Consider the following 16,901-nt stretch of genomic DNA (forward strand, 5'->3'; position numbering starts at 1 on the left):
GGCAGGTTTAGGGGCATAGGGAGGCAGAGGGGGTGTGTGGATGGGGACAGGGCACTGCCGGGAGCAGATTTGGGAGAGGGTGTAGGGCAGGAGCTGGAGAGAGAGGTTTAGGGGAAAAGTGTGCAGAGGGTGTGTGTGGATAGCGGCAGGTTTAGGAGCCGAGGGTTGTGGGGGGGTGGAAGTTTAGGGGCAGAAGGTGGCTGAGGGGAGGAGTGCATCGCAGCTGTTTTAGGGTCCGGGGCTGGAGGTGGAGATTTAGGGGCAGGGAATTGGGGGTGGAGATTTAGGGACAGAAGGTGGCAGAGAGTGTGTGTGCATAGGGGCAAATTCAGGGATTTGGGGGTGGCAGGAAGAGTCTATGGGGCAGGGGGTGGTGGAAATGCAAACAGGGCAGGGGATAATGGAGCGGGCTGGATGGAGAAATTTGGGGGCAGAAGATTTAGGGACAGGGCAAGGTGGCAGATATGTGTGGATAGGGGCAGGTTTGGGGACAGGGTGCTGCAGGGGGAAGGTTTAGGGGAAGGGGGACATTTAGGGCCAGAATTTGGCAGTGTGCATAGGAGCAGGTTTTGGGGCAAGGGACTACAGGGGGAGGTTAGGAGAAGGGGGGAGATTTAGGGGCAGGGAGGAGAGGAAGGGAGGTTTAGTGGTAGGGGGCAGTTTTAGGGGCAGTGTCTGGAGAAGAAGGTTAGGGGAAGAGGGTGGTGGAAGGTGTGTGTGGATGGGGCAGGTTTTGGGACAGGGATTGCTTAGGGGGTTTAGGGGCAGGGGTTGTGGGAAGTGCAAATAGGGCAGGGAATGGTGGAGGGGTGTGGGGATTGAGGTTTAGGGGAGTGGATCAGGCCAGGGGGTAGCAGAGGGTGTGTGTGGATAGGGACAGGGGACTGTGGTGAGGTTTAGGGGCAGGAGGCTGCAGGGGGCAGGTTTAGGGGTGGGGGGTGGCAGGGCAGAAGGTTTAGGGACTGGGAATGACCGGGGGAATTAGGAGCAGGGAGTGGGAGGATTGCAAACAGGGGCAGGGGATGGCAGAGGGGGCTGGTGGTGGGGGCTTTAAGGACAGGGGGTGGTTGGGGGGGATTGGGGTCAGGGAATGGTGGAGGGTAGGGCTGAGGGTGGGGTAGCACAGGGCAAAGCCATCTCATTGTCTTGGAGAAGTTCTCTGGCCCCTTGCCTTCCCAGCAGAGAGGGCAGCACAGCCCCCACCAGGGCCAGGGATAAACGGTGTCCTTGTAGAAAAAACAATTCTCCTCTTCCAGGCAGTGGGAATGTGTGATCCCTGTTCATGTCCTGGAGCCCCCTGCATCCCAACAACCCCTTGACCCCAAGATCCAGCAGGAGCAATGGCTCAGTGATGGTGTCCAGGGGCCCCAAGGCAGAAGGGACACCTCAGTTTTAGGCCATTTCAGGGTTAATAAGGTTTTCTCCATTACCAGGATTACAGGAATTAAACACTTTCCACAATTTATTTTAATTCTAACTGAATAATGTGGCTATAGTGAGCACCAAAGGAATCTTAAGGGGAAGGAAGAGAAAGGGGGAGATGCTGAAGTTGGGTCATTCTCAAGACTTTGGGTCTGTGAGGTCCACTGACTCATCAGAGAAAGGAATGTGGCACGGATGGATGCTGTGCAGAGCTGGTCAGCTCCCTCAGATTCGTCCGATGGGGACTAAGGCTGAAAATATTCCTAAACTCATTTTCTTTTTCCTCTGGAGGGAGATAAGAGTAAACATGAATCATTCTTCTAAAAGTTTGAGAAGCATTTTGTTCCAAGAAGAAATATGTAATTTTTTTTCTTCTTCTTCTTACAGTAACCAGTTCACAGAAAACTTCAGGAGGCTTTTACAAAGGCTTGTAAGCACTTTGAAGCTGGAGACTGTTTTTTATATACGTAGGACACTTGCGTAACAAAGTCTCGACAGTGAATGGGATTCCAGGGTGCAGTTGCAATAAAGTGATTAATAGTATCATTCATGGTATCATACCTCATTCGTAGCTTTCCTGTAAGTTAAGAGGAATACATTGGCAGGAATACAGTGGTTGTGACTTTAAACACGATACTCTTGGGGGGAAAAGTTATGGCTAACACATGCACTGAAGGGCAGTGCAATTAGCAAAGCTGTGTCAAAGGCTCAAGAAAATAATTTTTAGAGCAAAAAGTGGGGAAAAACAAGCCCACAAAGATCTAGATCTGAGCTAGATCTACGGCACAGAAAAAGCAAGGTGGATATTGCCACAGAGCTGGTGAAACCAAGAACAGAAAATAAGATGTGTCTGTCAAAGGGATGGGTCAGGGGTGATCAGTGTTTATTCAGAAGGTTTGGGTTTTTTCTTCTTAATCTGTGCACAGTAAGGACTGATTTTGCCACCAAAATGTTTGCCACCAAAATGTTTGTCACTTGCTTGTGACAAAAATCACGGAGAAGGCCAGGCAAGATGCAAAAGGGAATGCAAAACTGTTGTCTAAGGAGAAGTGAATGTCCTGGCTATGAGCTGCAGCAGCTCAGGATGCATTTGGAGCCTCAAGAGAAGTGACAGATAATGGGTCAATATTTCCTATAAAGCTGCTTATTTCATTTGAAAGCAAATAATGGGCCAATATTTCTGCTTATTTCGTCGGGGAATAAGTTGTTAAACAGTTACCACGTGGCTGAAGTATGGAAAAATGTGTGGGGCGATAAAATACGACCTAGTGTTTCACTGTAGCAGCATCCCCACGATTAGCTAAAACGAGACATTTAGCTCGGTCCAAGAAAACATCAGCCCTCGGGGGCAGGCGGGGTGAGTAACACAGGATCGCTTGGGCTGAGTCCCTGCCCGGGCTCAAAACACTCCCTGGCCAGCGCTGCTCCTATTTTTAATGGCTGTGCTATGAAAAGCCCCGTTTCACAGCACCTGAATCGCTGCTTTGCAGGCAGGGAGCACGTTCATCACGCGCCTGTCATCGCTTTTGAGGAAACGGGCCCAGGGTGTTTCGGATGTTGTCCTAAAGCCACCCGGTGAGACAGGCACAGCATGGCTTTTCTGCACAGGGACAGCTCCTGCTGCGTGGCACAGCAGCATTCACCCACCAGAGCTGGACCCCAGGGGGATTTTTGCCCAGGGCTACATGACACCCTGAAGTTTCATTTATTAAATTGCCTCCCATCTTGTTTGCAGTGTTTTACAGGCAGGTGTTTACCCTCTGGAAAAGCTGAAATCTTTTCTCTAGTTTCAACAACAAAAAAAAAAGCCCAGGAGTGAGTATTGTCACTGGAGATAATGTTACAGCTTTGGCAAGATGACACTTAAAGACTTCATCAGCCTTCCAAGAATTTCGGAAATAGTGGTGCATAAAGGCAGCAAGTGCTAAGAGCAGGCAGTGCTTGCAAGAAGTGCCCTTACCAGCAGTGCTCTCAAGAGCTGTTTTCTGTTTTCACCTATCATTAGAGCTGCGCAGCTCAGACTGCTTTTAAATAATTATACTTACCAGTTAAAAAACTCTCACGTGCTAAAATAAGTTTTAGCTGAGATGGTTTACGTTTTGCAGCCTCATATGACACTCAATCTTTGTCGTGTGACTCTTGTAACAAGTCAAATTCATGTATTTTGATACCACGCACGTGATTGAGGTACTTGGATCACTTAAGCCCGCACAAAACTGCAGTGCTCGCATGTCATTTATCTTAAAATCCTATTGTAGCGCTCGTGAAGTGTAATTTCTTCAGTGAATGGAAATTTATACTGACAGAGGTGTTATAAAACATGGAAAATACTGGGAGGAGAGGGCCCAACATTTTCTTTATCTCTTTAAGTGTTCACTAACGGGGCTTTATTTTTCAGCTCAGCATTGGTTCATTGCAGGTTACAGAGCTCTGGTGCAATTAAAGGGACCCGTTTCCAGACTTCTTAAGCAAAACTCACATTGCTTGCAACAGGTGGGAGCTGTGTGCTGTGGCCTCGAGGCAGCAAACTGGTTCACAGGCTTCACTTTCCATTTTGGTTCCTAAAGCTACTTGCAGAAAATCACCCAGCCTGAAGAAACTCCTGGGATCCCAGCCTCTGCCTCCCCGTTTCAAAATGCATGGGTAAGAAAAACCAATTTATATTCATAACCTTGAGTAAATAAATTGTCACTTTAACTACACATTTTATTGTAATTAAGTGCTTCCCGGTAATGACCAACCCACACTATGGAGCTGTTTCTTAATATAACGGTAAGGCAAGTTCTCAGCTGTGAGCACAATTAGGAAGCTTTTAAAAGCACAGACCAGTTGATACAGCAGGGTGATGTTGCACAGTTCTCAACATGTGGAGAAAAGGTGGTTTTGCTAAAGAGCTTTGTCCATATTTTCAAGGAATGCTGTTGCATTCCTTGAGTCAACAAAATCAAATCTCACTGTGAATTTCTCAGTAGGGTTTTTACCCAGTATTACCCTGGGCAATATCCTCTGCTCCCAGTGGACTTGCCTCACTCCAAAGGGAGCACAACTGAGGCAGATTTAGACCTTCCTCAGCTTTCTAAGGACTCGCTGCTGTCACCTCCCCATAATGCAGCTACAATTAACTTTGCTGGAATTTCTATATTTGAAGCAGCTTGAAATCAGAGCCTGAACTTCCAGACGTGGATAGTCTTTGCTACTGTCTGTACGAGCCCTTGGGCTTCACACTAAAAAAGCCCACCCGTGTTGACAAATTTGCCCTTTGCAGTCTGGCTTCAGTGTGGCTGGCAAAAATAGCAAGTGATACAGCAGACAGAATGGGCCCTAAACTATATTTTTGATAGCTTTTCTTAGCTCCAGACTAAAGAGCAAGGCATCAGATGTTGACAAATTAGCAGGGAATATACGGAGCAAAGGGATTTGTTACTGAAATGCCCACAATCCAGCAGTTGTGCTGTCCCCCAGAATTTGAACTTTTCCCTTGGTTTTCAGCTGTATTTTGATTAGAGTGTAAATACCAGCCACTGGCACGTCAGCTGGCATCAGAGCCACATGCCAAAGCTTTGTTCAGGTCAGAGCTTTAGTGTCATTTTACTCATCCATGGATTTTGTTAGGACTTCTGAGGCATAGTTCATTATTTTTACCTCTGTAAATAGCAGTCCTTTTAAAATTATTCCTCTTTAAATCCAGGAGTACTTGTCTGGCCTTTTGGGTGGGGAACTTAATTGCATGAAGGCTCTGCAGGATGGTTGATGCTGGATAGTTTGGAGTGTTACCTGCCCCTAAAAAGGAGAATCCAGGCTCTAATCCATACCCCCAAGTCATGCCAGCTTGCTGGCCACCAAAGCACACCCACACTCCTGTTGGAGACTCCTGTGCTCAGACAAGGAGGATAATGGACACCACACGACTAATTCTGCAATGACTGTATATGTTTAATTGGTAAAGGGCTGCATTTTCTATCCTTTTTTAACCCAGGTCATTGTGCCAAAGGACTGCCTGACTTTTGAGGTTCCTTTCAGGTATTTTAGTCATTGAGATGCACTGTACTTAAGGCTCCTGTGGTTGCCAGCTTTGTCTTATGCCCTCAAGCACTACTGTGCCTTTTAGTGCTGAGAAACCAGCATTCAAATTCCCCTGAAACACCAGGCTGTGCTGCTTTCACAGCTCACAGGGGGCCTTCCCTCAACCTCAGGTACAAAAGCTTTGGCTGCTCCAAAGCCAGTGACCAGGAGTCAGCAAAAGCACAGTTTATATATATATATGTATATGTGACCAAATTACAATCCTAAATTTTAGACATCTCCTGCTTTTAAGCTCTCTGCCTCAGATTCCCTGTAAAATACAAATAACAGCATTAATGAGCTGTAGCTCATAAAAAAGTAAATATTTCCAACTTCCAAGAGCAGGTGTTGCAGCCAGTTGAAGTCAATGCAGGTTAAATACAGTGGAAGGAAGATATTTCTACCAGCTGATGCTACGTGACCATTCAAAGAGTTTACCAAGTGCCACGGCAGCAAAATTCCTTCTGTTTAAGACTGGCTGGTTGCCTGGCAGGAAAAATGTGTTCCCAAATTGGTGTAGTAACACTGGAATCACTTCTTGGTGACAACCCTATTGACTGACAGCCTCCAGTAATGGCAGTCTATTAATCTCTTGCTCTGTGGCCATAAAGCATTCTGTCCTCCTTCCATTAAAAGCTGAAGGTAAATAAATGCAGGTCCCATCAGCAGATCGTTTTGCTTGCATTCTTGCTGTCTACAAAGCCTCTGCATGAGAGGGACAAGCAGAAGGGCTAAAGAAATTGTCCTCATTGTTGGCATGAGGCCAGCCAAGATGTGACCCTGCAGATGTGGGGCTGAGGTGCCCTGGTCGTTCCACTTTGCTGTGCACAACAGCCCACGTTGCTGACAGTGTCTGGGGGAAGGGAGAGGTGTGAAACCTGCTCTGAGCTCAGAGAGGGCTTGGGCCAGGTCAGAGCAGCCTGAAGTGCTGCGTGCCTTTGGGTGGCTGCCAGCAGAACCTCTGGGGTTTTGCAACACCTGAAAAAGAGCCTGGGAATACAGCAGCCCTTGAATCTGCAGAGTGAGGAGAGCCCTCGGACTGCCCCTCAGCTTTTTCTGCTTAAGTTACCATCCCCTGTAAAAGAGGATGGGAACACATTGTGTTCAGGTGTTGGTGTTTTACCTGCAAGTGCACTGCAGGTATTTTAAAGCACATATGGTGGCTACAGCAGCCTAGAGCCAAAGCCTGTCATCTCTCCCGCTCCCCTGCCTTCCTGTCTCCCCAGGTGTTTAGTTGGCAGAAGAACGTCTTTCACATTCCAGTTTTTTATTTAAAGAGCTCAACTCAGGGTTTTTTAACTGGTTGCAATTAAGATTTAACAACAGGAAAGTTCTTACAGAGGTGCCACATCCCTTTGAAATGGTTTTGGTGGAGAAAATCATCCATATCCCTGCTGCAGCCAGCTGGACTGCACTGCAGGGTTAACTTTCACTGTTACCTGTGGCCTTGTGCCTCCTGACACACTCAAAGCATGTGTGGAAGGACCAATAAAATATGTCCTGGAGTGTTTGGTGTATTTTTAGAGTTTGTCCCAGATTATTGGCCTTTGTCCCAGATTTCAGTGGTTAGGGTATAAGAATGCCCGGTGGGGCTGAGTGCTTCCTGCCTTGCTCTCAGGAAGGCTTTAATCAGGAAAAATACCCTCTTAGAGAAGGCAAATAATTAAGTTTTTGTGGCAAATCCTCTATTGCCATTAGCAGGAGATGATAAACACTCAAGACCACAGTATAAATAGAGCCAGGCAGATGCACTAAGATTGAAAGTGCAACTTTATTGTGTTACATGGTATTGAGTAATGAATTGGACATTACAATAAGGCAGTTTTCCTTTTTGTCTTTATTGGGAGCAGAGTTGGTTTTTACACCGTAAAGTGCCTGTCTTGTGGGGAAATGCTGGTGTAACCCTTCTGGACAAAGCTCATCCCACATCCTGGCAGAGTGCAAGCAGGGAGCTAACGTTGGATCTTCACGTATCATCCCATCCATCCTCCTCCCTTTGGTAGTGGTTAATTGACCTATGGCATTCCTGGTGAATGCTCATCCAGCCTCTTCCTGCAGTGCTCCAGCCTCCCAGGGCATTAAGAGTTTCACCTGCAGGACTTTTTCCTCCTGTGTTACAATTACATCAGCTTTTCCTGATGTAATTTGGTCCTTACTGAGCACATGAGAAACAATTCCTCATTTTCTCTCCTCTCCAGCTTTTTCACATGGGAAGATTGCATCTCTTCATCCTTCCAAAGCTTAACAATCCAATTCTTTTGTCCCTTCCTCATATTCCTGGTTGTGCAGCATGACCTTCACTCCATCCCTTAGCTGCTTACCCATATCTCAGGGGCTAAATTTCCTTGCTAAAGCCCTGGACTCCCCGTGCCAACATCTCTGTCATCCACTCCTCAGCTCTGGAGGATTCCTCTGGATTCATTCTCCCCAGTTGCATTGCAGCTCATTGGGATGCTGCAGAGCTCTCTGATGGACTCATCCAAGCCATTTCTGCCTTTCATGTGCTTCCACCTTGGTCTTGCCTCTTTACCTGCCTACCAACTGTTTCTTGTCAAGCTGTATTAGTGCACTTTCTACATAGGAAATTCCCATGTGTCATAACAAATACAAAGTATAAAAACTATTCTGTTGAGATTCCAGTAACTGGTCCATTAGTTTTGTAGGGATGTGAGAGTGACACATTGCCAGTACAGATGCAGAAGGAATCCTGCTGCACCCAGTCATGCCTATGAGAACTTGCTTTCCTTCCCAGTGCTCCCCGGTATTCAGCTCTTGGACATTTTGGCACATTATCAGTGATAAATGTATTCACAAGTGAGAGCAGACAGCCCTGCAGGTTGTGATGCCAGGGTATTATGGGCTCTTGGCATTGGCAGTGCCTCTCCATGGATTTCAGACGAATGAAACAGAAATGTTTTTATAGCCAGCCTCAAGTTTTTTATCTATTTCTAGGTGTCTTGGTGCTCCCTAAATAGGGGTTAAATCCTTTGGAAGGAAGACTGCATTTTATGTCTTGATTTTCCTGGCCCTTTATTCACCCAGGCCTCTCCTGCTCCCAAAGGCCACTGATATTGTCCTTTATTTTTGCAACTGATTTGTCTTGAGAAACAGGTACTGGCAGCTGGGAAATTATCAGTAATACTGGGTGCAAACAATCTGGTTTTTATTCTTGTGGCCTATCCATGCTGTGGGATGCTGTATAGACCCTTAATTATTCACCTACATTTCTTCAAATGTTTGCAGGTGGTTATTAACACCAGGTGAGAAAAGAATTCAACAAAAAAAATGGAGGGAGAAAGAAGATTTTTTTTAAAAAAACCAAGGATAGCTTGAGGCAAGGATGAGAAGGATGAAGGACATATGGCAGAGGTACTGGTTGGGGTATTCTGGTATCCTGGGTTCCAGCTCAAGATTCTGCAGAATTTCTGATAGGCTTTGCTTTACTTATCTCTTAAGTCCAGATCAGAATGGGAACAACAGACTTTATCCACAGAAGTAATTAAAATGTTGCACTCCCTGGCAGGGGAGTTAAAATCAATTTCTCAAATGCAAGATGAAGAGCAATTGGCCAGGCTTCTGCCATAGGGAAAAAAAAGATCCAGGACTGTGTTGCTTGGGAGTACAGCAGAAACCCAGTGCTGCAAAAATCCAGCAGTTCTGGGATGCCTGTTCTGAGAGGCACATTGCAGGAGACATGGGACAACCTCTCTATTTCACTTGGCAATGGTCTTGGCTCAAGGACAATTTCCATACCTCAGGAAACCTATGGCTTGGCTGGGAAAAGCCCAAAGAGGTGCATAAAGAGTGGCTGGAGGTGTAGAACATTTGCCATTGGGGTAAAGCTGAGAGAGGGAACTGTGTGGCCTGAAGAGGGACTGAGCTGAGCAAAACAAGTTGCCAAATCCGTGCAAGGCTGATGCAAAGAGGAGTGGCACAATGTATCCTGGTACCTTCTGCAAGTAGGGTGAGTATTGGGCTTCAGCTGCAGCAGGAGCAACATAGGTAAAAGATCAGGAAAAATTTTCCAGTGTTTCACGTAGTTCAGCCCAGGGATGTTCCCACAGGCTCTTGTGGAATTGGCACTGCAGGAAGTTGCTAGACAGAGCTCTTGCAGGGATGGTCGAGGTGTTGTTGATTGTACTGGGAGCTCTTAAAAGGATTTATCCATTTGGTTTTTTTCCTATTTCTTCCAGTTGCAACTGAAATAATTGGAATTCAGTTCTTCAGCGTTTGGGAAGTCCTGCCACAATAGCAATCCCCTGTTTGTAATCAAGAGGATTGCAAGAGCAATCAAATGCATATTGAGCTGATGTGCAGCTCCCAGGATTGTGGGGGCACAGAATCAAGCTGAGAGGTACGTGTGCCATAACTGTAGAAGCTGGTTATTCTAAAGGATTGAAAATCCAGCTTTTCTTCCACAAGGAGCTGCTGCACGTGAGGAATATCACAGGTTATATTTAGTGTTACAGAGACACAAGGGAAATCTCATTAGAGCCCAACGACAATGATCCGCTATAAAGGGAACAGGAGCAATTTGTAAGCCCTCAAAAAAAAAAATAGTGTGTCTCTGTTCTGTCCTGTCTCTGTTCTCCCCTGTCCTCACTGTCTGGTGCTGCTCTAGGACACAGCTTTCCTGAGAGAAGGGTCTGTGCCTGCCTGCTCAGTTAGCCCAGATATATCACGTTTTATTTGCTGGGAGATTTGAACAATGAGCAGCAAACACTCCTGTTCCTACTTTAAACTCATGGAAACTGCAGAATAGAGAAATAAAATTACTTGCACAGAGTCACAGAGCAATTTCATGGCAGGGCTCAGACCAGAGTCCAGCTCCCTTGCTCCCAAACCCATGTGCCAGCCCTTCTCTTCATTGACCCTTAATTTTAATCACCTTCCAATAAATTCTCTTGGCCCCTTCCAGTTGATTTCCATGGGAGTAATGCTGGGTATCAAATGAAGTCACCCAGAATATCAAAGCAAAAGAAGGTAGTATTAAAAACAAAGAAAGAACTAATGGAAGGGGAAAAGCAAATTTTACAGAAAAGAATAAAAAGGAATAAGTTCTACTGCCAGTTCCATAATATCATTCCCCTTTTAATTTGTGCCTGATCAAAATTTAAAAAAAATAGATTGCTAATATTAATAAATGAAATGAATCTTGAATTTTATAATAGTGGAGGAAATGAAAGGACCAAAGTAATATTGTGTTGTTAACTGAGATTTTAATAATGATTCTGTCCTCAGTTGGTGCATTTATTCCACAGAAAGTAAATCATTAATGAAGAGGAGGAGAAAACAGTTTGGTGGTGATGGATTTTTGAAAGAAAAGTTTGATTTTGCTTAACTTGTAGAAACTCTGAAATGTGTTTGGAGTACTAAACCTAAACTACCACCACCTCAAAAATGGTTTGTAGAGATGGAATTTAGCCAAGGGGCTGGCAGTACCTGGAGTAGGTTGGAGAGATGTCCCAGGCTCCTTTCCAGGAGAGCTGAGGTGAGTGAAGAGGTGGGTTTGAGATGTTGGGGCTCATCCCACATTTTCTGTGGAGTTTTGCAAGATCTGCTTCCACCGTGCCCTCTGCAGTGGGGAGGGTGGACTCAAACCCCTCTGAGTTCTGTGAAGGGTATTTGACTTCCCAGGTGAGGAAAAAAGCCCATCAAGGCTGATATGTGACTGCCCACCTCTACCTTCAACCACCCCCAAGCAGTCCCAAAAAAGGGCTCCCTGGAGCAGCAGCCCATGTCATACTGAGCCCCCTGGTTTGAAATGTCAGGCACAGGTGGGTTCATGGTTGCACAATGGTGGAGAAGAAAACCATCTCTGTAGCTGAGATTTGCTGCCTCAGAAAAAGCAAATGCAGGATGTACATCCCTCTGTGTGTGTAAAGGAGATGGAGGGAAATGCAGAATTCCCCTGATTCCTTAATGAGCACAGCACCCCGACAATGAATGTTGAAATTTGCAAATTAAACCACATTTCTGTATCTAAATTATCAAATCAATAAAGAGATGTAAACATTAAACAACATTATATGAGAGCCTGGAGTGTCACCACAAAAAATTAAGACTATGTAATTAAAAGTACAATGCAATTTATTTTTATATCGTTCTTCATTCAAATCAACAAATCTTATTACTTACCCAAAAATGTAAAGCAGACTGCAAACTAATTCAAAATATGAAGACAAAGTGGTTATTGAGAAACCTATGTTTCTTGTTCCCTTACGTCTGGCAACAGTCATGATTTAATATTTTAACTACTGTAATAGGTTATACTGCTGAAGAAAAGTGCATTAATTACTATGGGAAACCTAAAGAAATCTAATTAAGAGCAATAAAATCACTCTTATTGACTGGGAAAAATAAAACTATGTAAAGGGAAATGAGGGATGAAAAAACTGACAACACACAAATACTAATAAAAGTCTGCACGGGGTAGGGAACACACTTGTGCTGTTACTGGGGATGTGGATTTGAAGTCTGACTGGAGATCACAGTTTGGCTAAAGCTCTTCTCTCACCTACTGGAAGAACTTTCTAATTAGCTGCAGCTCAGGGAGTTGAGTTTGCTCTGAATGCAGCCCAACATGTCTGTGCAGAGTCAGTCCCACTGGCTGTGTCTGAAGAAAAACACCAGTGTAGGAGACTGAGCTGCACTTCTGGGTGTAGTGTGGAGTAATGGAATAATTATCTCAATAGGTGCCATCCTTCCTGCAAAGTCAGAGAGGACACGTGTGAGAAACCAGCCTCGTGTCCCAAATACTCAGCCTCTCCTGCCTGGGGACACCACAGGGAGAAATTGCCACAGGCAATTCAGAATCCATCTTTCAACCAGCCACAGCCCTTTGAAGCCTTGTAAAAGGAACCTTTCTGTGTGAAATATCCACCACCTTGTTTGCTCAGCCCCAACTAAAGCCATCTGTTGGCATTACCATAAGGGAGGACTTGCACCCCCATCCATGCATTCACAGGGTCCCCAGGGGTGCAGGGCTGCTTTGGGAGCAGGTGCATCTTGTATCAACCAGAAACAGCAGCCAAACATATTAGGAGGTGTTTGTCTGTACTTTCCAGATGTGAAACTCGATGGGACTGCCTGGTTTTGTCATTGTGGGGATTGGATTCTGGGGCTGTGATCTTGAGGTTTCATCCCTCATTATCTTGAGCATTTTTGTGGCAAAAACTTATTTTCTTCCCATGTTGACTGCCCCCATTCCTGAAGACCTCGCCAGTGTTGAAATGTCTGTGGTTGTTAAAGAGAAGGGAGAGGATCCCATAGGGCCAACATCTACACTAAATACTTAAACTAATACATGTGGTTTAATTACTTCAGTTGATATTAGTAGTATTAATGCATTTTCAAGCCAGAGATAACCCTTTGATCTTGCATATTTACTTCACACATAAAATAGACTGCAGCAGTTTGGCCAGATCTCTGGTACCGAATCCAGTAGCTTGTGTGTCATTAATATCTCCAAATATGATAAATTAGGGGTATAAATTTTGCACAGTCCTTCCAGGATTGCAAATCTTCATCAAAGGCAAGAGGAGTTGTCTGAGGAATAAGGTTTTCTTGATTCAATAAGAGCACACTGTGTCAGAGAGGAAGAAATGAAGTGAAACTTTGCAACAGATGATGCTATTATGGATGTGTACTTGCACAGAAAGCCAGAAAAAGGACACTGCAGCACCTCAGCTATATTTTGGAGGTTTCACTGACACCCAAAGTTGCACAGCTTTGTGCTCAAAGGTAAGCACGTTCTCCTTTCCCACCTTCTCCCACAGGAAACAAGGTTGCAAAGCAAAAAGCATAGACAGGCGTTGTTTGAAGGAGTTTTGATTGACTGGAGGTTATTTTGCAACACAGAAACACCTGAGCAGCAATGCCTTTTGATTAGCAACAAATTTTTACTTTGAACCTTGCAAAACACTCAAGGATTACTCAGGAAGAGTGTCACATAGACCGTGTGCAGTTACCTACACAAGGGTTGCAGACACAGCCTTTAGATATAGAACAGGAATAAGCAAAGCCTTAATTCACTCTGTGAGAGGAAGATAGAAGGGGTTTTGATGTGGTAGCATCTGAAGACCATTGTATTAGGACTTGCCATACTATACATGCCCTACTAATCCAGGGTCCTTAGTCATCAGGACTGTGTATAGTCTATGTGGAGCTCTGCACTGCCAGACACCCAGGGCTGATGCAATCCCAGCTCACACAGTGCTGTGGCTCTGGCTCATGCATGGAACTGAGGGCTTGGGGTCTCAGGGGCACACAGGGGCTGTGAGATGTTTCTCAGGGGTGGAATGTTTCAGCTGCCTGAGTTTGGGACTGCCTCTCTGCTGTGGCATCCTTCAGTCCAGCTGTAAATCTTTGTGCACTGTGGGATACAGGGAGAGCTGCAGCACCAAATGCCTGGGGTGCAGAGGGCACTAGAGCAGGGGAAGGTTGTGAGGGGTCAGGGTCAACTCATTTCAGTTATTTACAGAGTGGACTTCTAAGTGAGAGCTGTCATGCTGGGCTTTCCAGGCAGCAAGGAGAAGTAAGTGAGTTTATAATGCCGTTCATCTGCTCTGTTTTAAGCATCTCCTTTAGAAAGAGATGAATCACTGTAGACTCCATCAACAGTATTGACTGGCTCTCCATTGACTCGCAAGGGAGCCACAGGTGACCTGCCCAAGAGCAGATTTCTGCTTTATTGGGGTGAACCTGCCGAGAGCTTCGTGCCCATGGTGGAGGACTTGGCTGCTCTGAGCAGCTCAAACTGTGGCATTCCAGTCAATAACTGCTTCAGCAGGCTCAGTATTTTTGGAGAAATGACACCCCTCAGGAGGAGTTTGCAATGTTAAGCAGATAAAAGAAACAGCAGGTGGGAGACAGAGGTGACCTGTGGTCAGTAGGAAATAAAGTCTGTGCTTCCTGCTCCTGCACCACATGCCTCAAAACCTGTCTCTCTTCTATAGCAGGTTTTCATATCTCTACGGAGAGATTAGTTCAGGTGTGAAGTCATCATGCTGATGATTAGTTCATGATGACTGCTGTCATCTCCCTCCAAACTGAAGGGGTCCTGTTGCAGCCATATCTCATCCCCCGTGGCTATTGCTGCACCTTATCCTCAGAGCATCAGCTGCCTCTGAGGAACTCTTGGGCCATCAGGAAATAAACTGTCTGGGTCACCAAGAAAGCCTGCGCTTGCAAGAGAGGAAAAAATCCCATCAGACTGTAGGAGTAAAAAGCAAAAATCCAGCCTACACGTGTAAGAGTGGCAGCCTCTACAGTGTGGTGTGTGTCCACACGTTCTTTCAGGAGCCATCTCCCTTCGGCTGTGATCACTCTCAACTGTTTGCAGTCTGTGTGCGGTGACGTGCGTGGAATATTACTGGGGAAATGTGCATTCTTGTTAATAGGTATAGTTTAGGATGATTGTTAGCAGAGCATAAGGCCTTATTGATTGAAAGTGGCATATGGCAAGGATGTATAATGATTCACTTTGGCTGCTAGCTCGAAATCCTATTCACGGGTGAAAAAAAAAAAAAAAAAAAAAAAAACAAAAACAACCCGCTCTCCTCTGCAGTCAGGCTTCATTCTTTCTGCAGCATGTTTTTCAAACCAGGCCATTTTACAAGTGATCCCAAGGAGAGATTTCCTGCTCTCCTGGGTGTGTGCTCAAAGCTCTTTTCAGTCTTGCAAGGGCAGGTCACAAGAACAAAAGCTGAAGTTATCATATGCGTCCCTTTGAGTGAAAGGTCTTCTTGCAGTTCTCTCTCTAAAACACTTTTTCTGGGCATTTTGTGTTTAGGAAGGGTGGTGGACTTGGAAGTCTGATCACAATAAATACCAGGGATAGGTACAAGGCTGGCTTCCAGCAGCATTGCTTGCTGCCTGGTGGGAGAAGGTATAAATCCTCACCTGGAGCAACAGCCTCATTAGGAATGGTTTTGATATTTTTTCCGACTGCATTTTTGAAAGACAAAGATGCCAGTGCTCCAGCAAGCTGCAGGAAAAGCGAGCTCTTCTCTGGATCCAGCTTCTCTTCACCAGGAGAAAAAAATGCATGTTCCTACATGGCATTAGCAAATACAGAGTAATTAACCTGAGGTAAAATCCCAGTGAAGGCAAAGCAGACAAAGTATTAATAAATGTGAGCTGACAGAGATAAGCCCTGAGGACCTCATCTATCTTCCCCGTGTGTTAGCAGGTCCAAGTGAAGCTGAAGTTGTCTCACCTGGTTTTCTTTGAGTAGACTGACAAGGTAAGCACAAACCTTGCACTGGGTAAAGGTGGCACCTTGTGAGTCCTCGATGCCCTCACCTCCCATCATTGGTGCTTCTGAGGGATCTGTTGAACCTCAAGAGAGTTGTCCTGAAGGATGACAGCTCAGAGTGGCACTGTCCTAGTGCTAAGGAGCAAATAAGGCTGCAACTGATCCCAATACTGACCCCAACCCTCACCCACCACAGCCAGAAGGGCAGTGCAGGGAAGGGTTTTTCCAGGTTGGCTGGACATTGGAGGAGAAGGTGGTGCCAGCAACTCAGAACTATTTGGCAACTTCCACTGAACAGGGAAAAGCTGCAGGGACTGATCCTAACCCAAATGGATCAGCTCATACAGGAAGGTAACTTACTGACAGAGGAAAAGTGTATGATCTGTGCCATTCTTATAGGCTGGGAAACCTCTCTGGCCTTTATCTGGCTGATGTTCGGTGATATCTGGACATTTTCCTTGGCAACAGCACTGAGAACAATTCAAATGACATTCACTTCACTACTGGAGGCACAGCTCTTGTGTTTTCTCACCAGCAAGTGAGGAGCAGAGCCTTCATATATGTCTTTTCTGGGAACTGATGCTTTCTAGGAATTGCTTACAAAGAATTAAGTAATCTATTTGATTGTCATCCAGAAATCCTGGGCTTGCTAAATGATCTTGCACACTTCTCTTTTTCCAGGAAGACACTCCTTCAAGATGGTCTCAAGGATTTTCCTGTGGTAGGCAAAACAGGGCTCCCTTGAATAAACTAGCTCTGAACAGGCAAATAAATGGAATGTCTTTCATTATACCTGTCACCAGTTTATTTACTCCGTGTCCTCTTTCTGCCATAAAAGTCTTGAGTGATTTCAGCACAGTAAAACATCTGCACTCATTTTCAGAGAATAACAACAACTGCCAATGTATGAAATCACTATTTTCTCAGAAGGCCTATTGTTCACTCTCCGACCCTTATTGTTTCTCATCTCCTGTGAGTGGTTTACAATCAAATCCGCTTTATTTACAGTGGAAAGCAAAATATGTCAGAGCAAGACAATTGACTGTAAGCCTTCAGTCAATACCAGCTTTTTTTGGTGCATATTAAAACGTTGTCATTTCTTGCGTCCATTGAAACCGGTGGCAAAATTCCCCTTTGGAGGTGTCAGGTCAGCCCCGTG

At 45.3% G+C, this 16,901-nt stretch overlaps 1 long non-coding RNA gene across 3 annotated transcripts; it reads left to right on the forward strand.

Moving 5' to 3' along the window:
- The first annotated feature begins 3,623 nt into the window (after positions 1–3,623).
- LOC310914431 lies at positions 3,624–16,520 on the forward strand. Of its 3 annotated transcripts, none has more exons than XR_014591034.1 (5): positions 3,624–4,065; positions 9,678–9,838; positions 12,989–13,227; positions 15,674–15,730; positions 16,424–16,520. It is a non-coding gene; the product is annotated as an uncharacterized lncRNA (long non-coding RNA). The 3 variants fall into 3 exon arrangements; XR_014591035.1 differs by having other exon boundaries at positions 15,677–15,730; XR_014591036.1 differs by lacking the exon at positions 3,624–4,065 and adding an exon at positions 8,790–8,853.
- The last annotated feature ends 381 nt before the right edge of the window (positions 16,521–16,901 follow it).

Source organism: Zosterops lateralis (genome assembly GCF_965231275.1).
Source record: "Zosterops lateralis genome assembly, chromosome: 1".
Lineage (NCBI taxonomy): Eukaryota > Metazoa > Chordata > Aves > Passeriformes > Zosteropidae > Zosterops > Zosterops lateralis.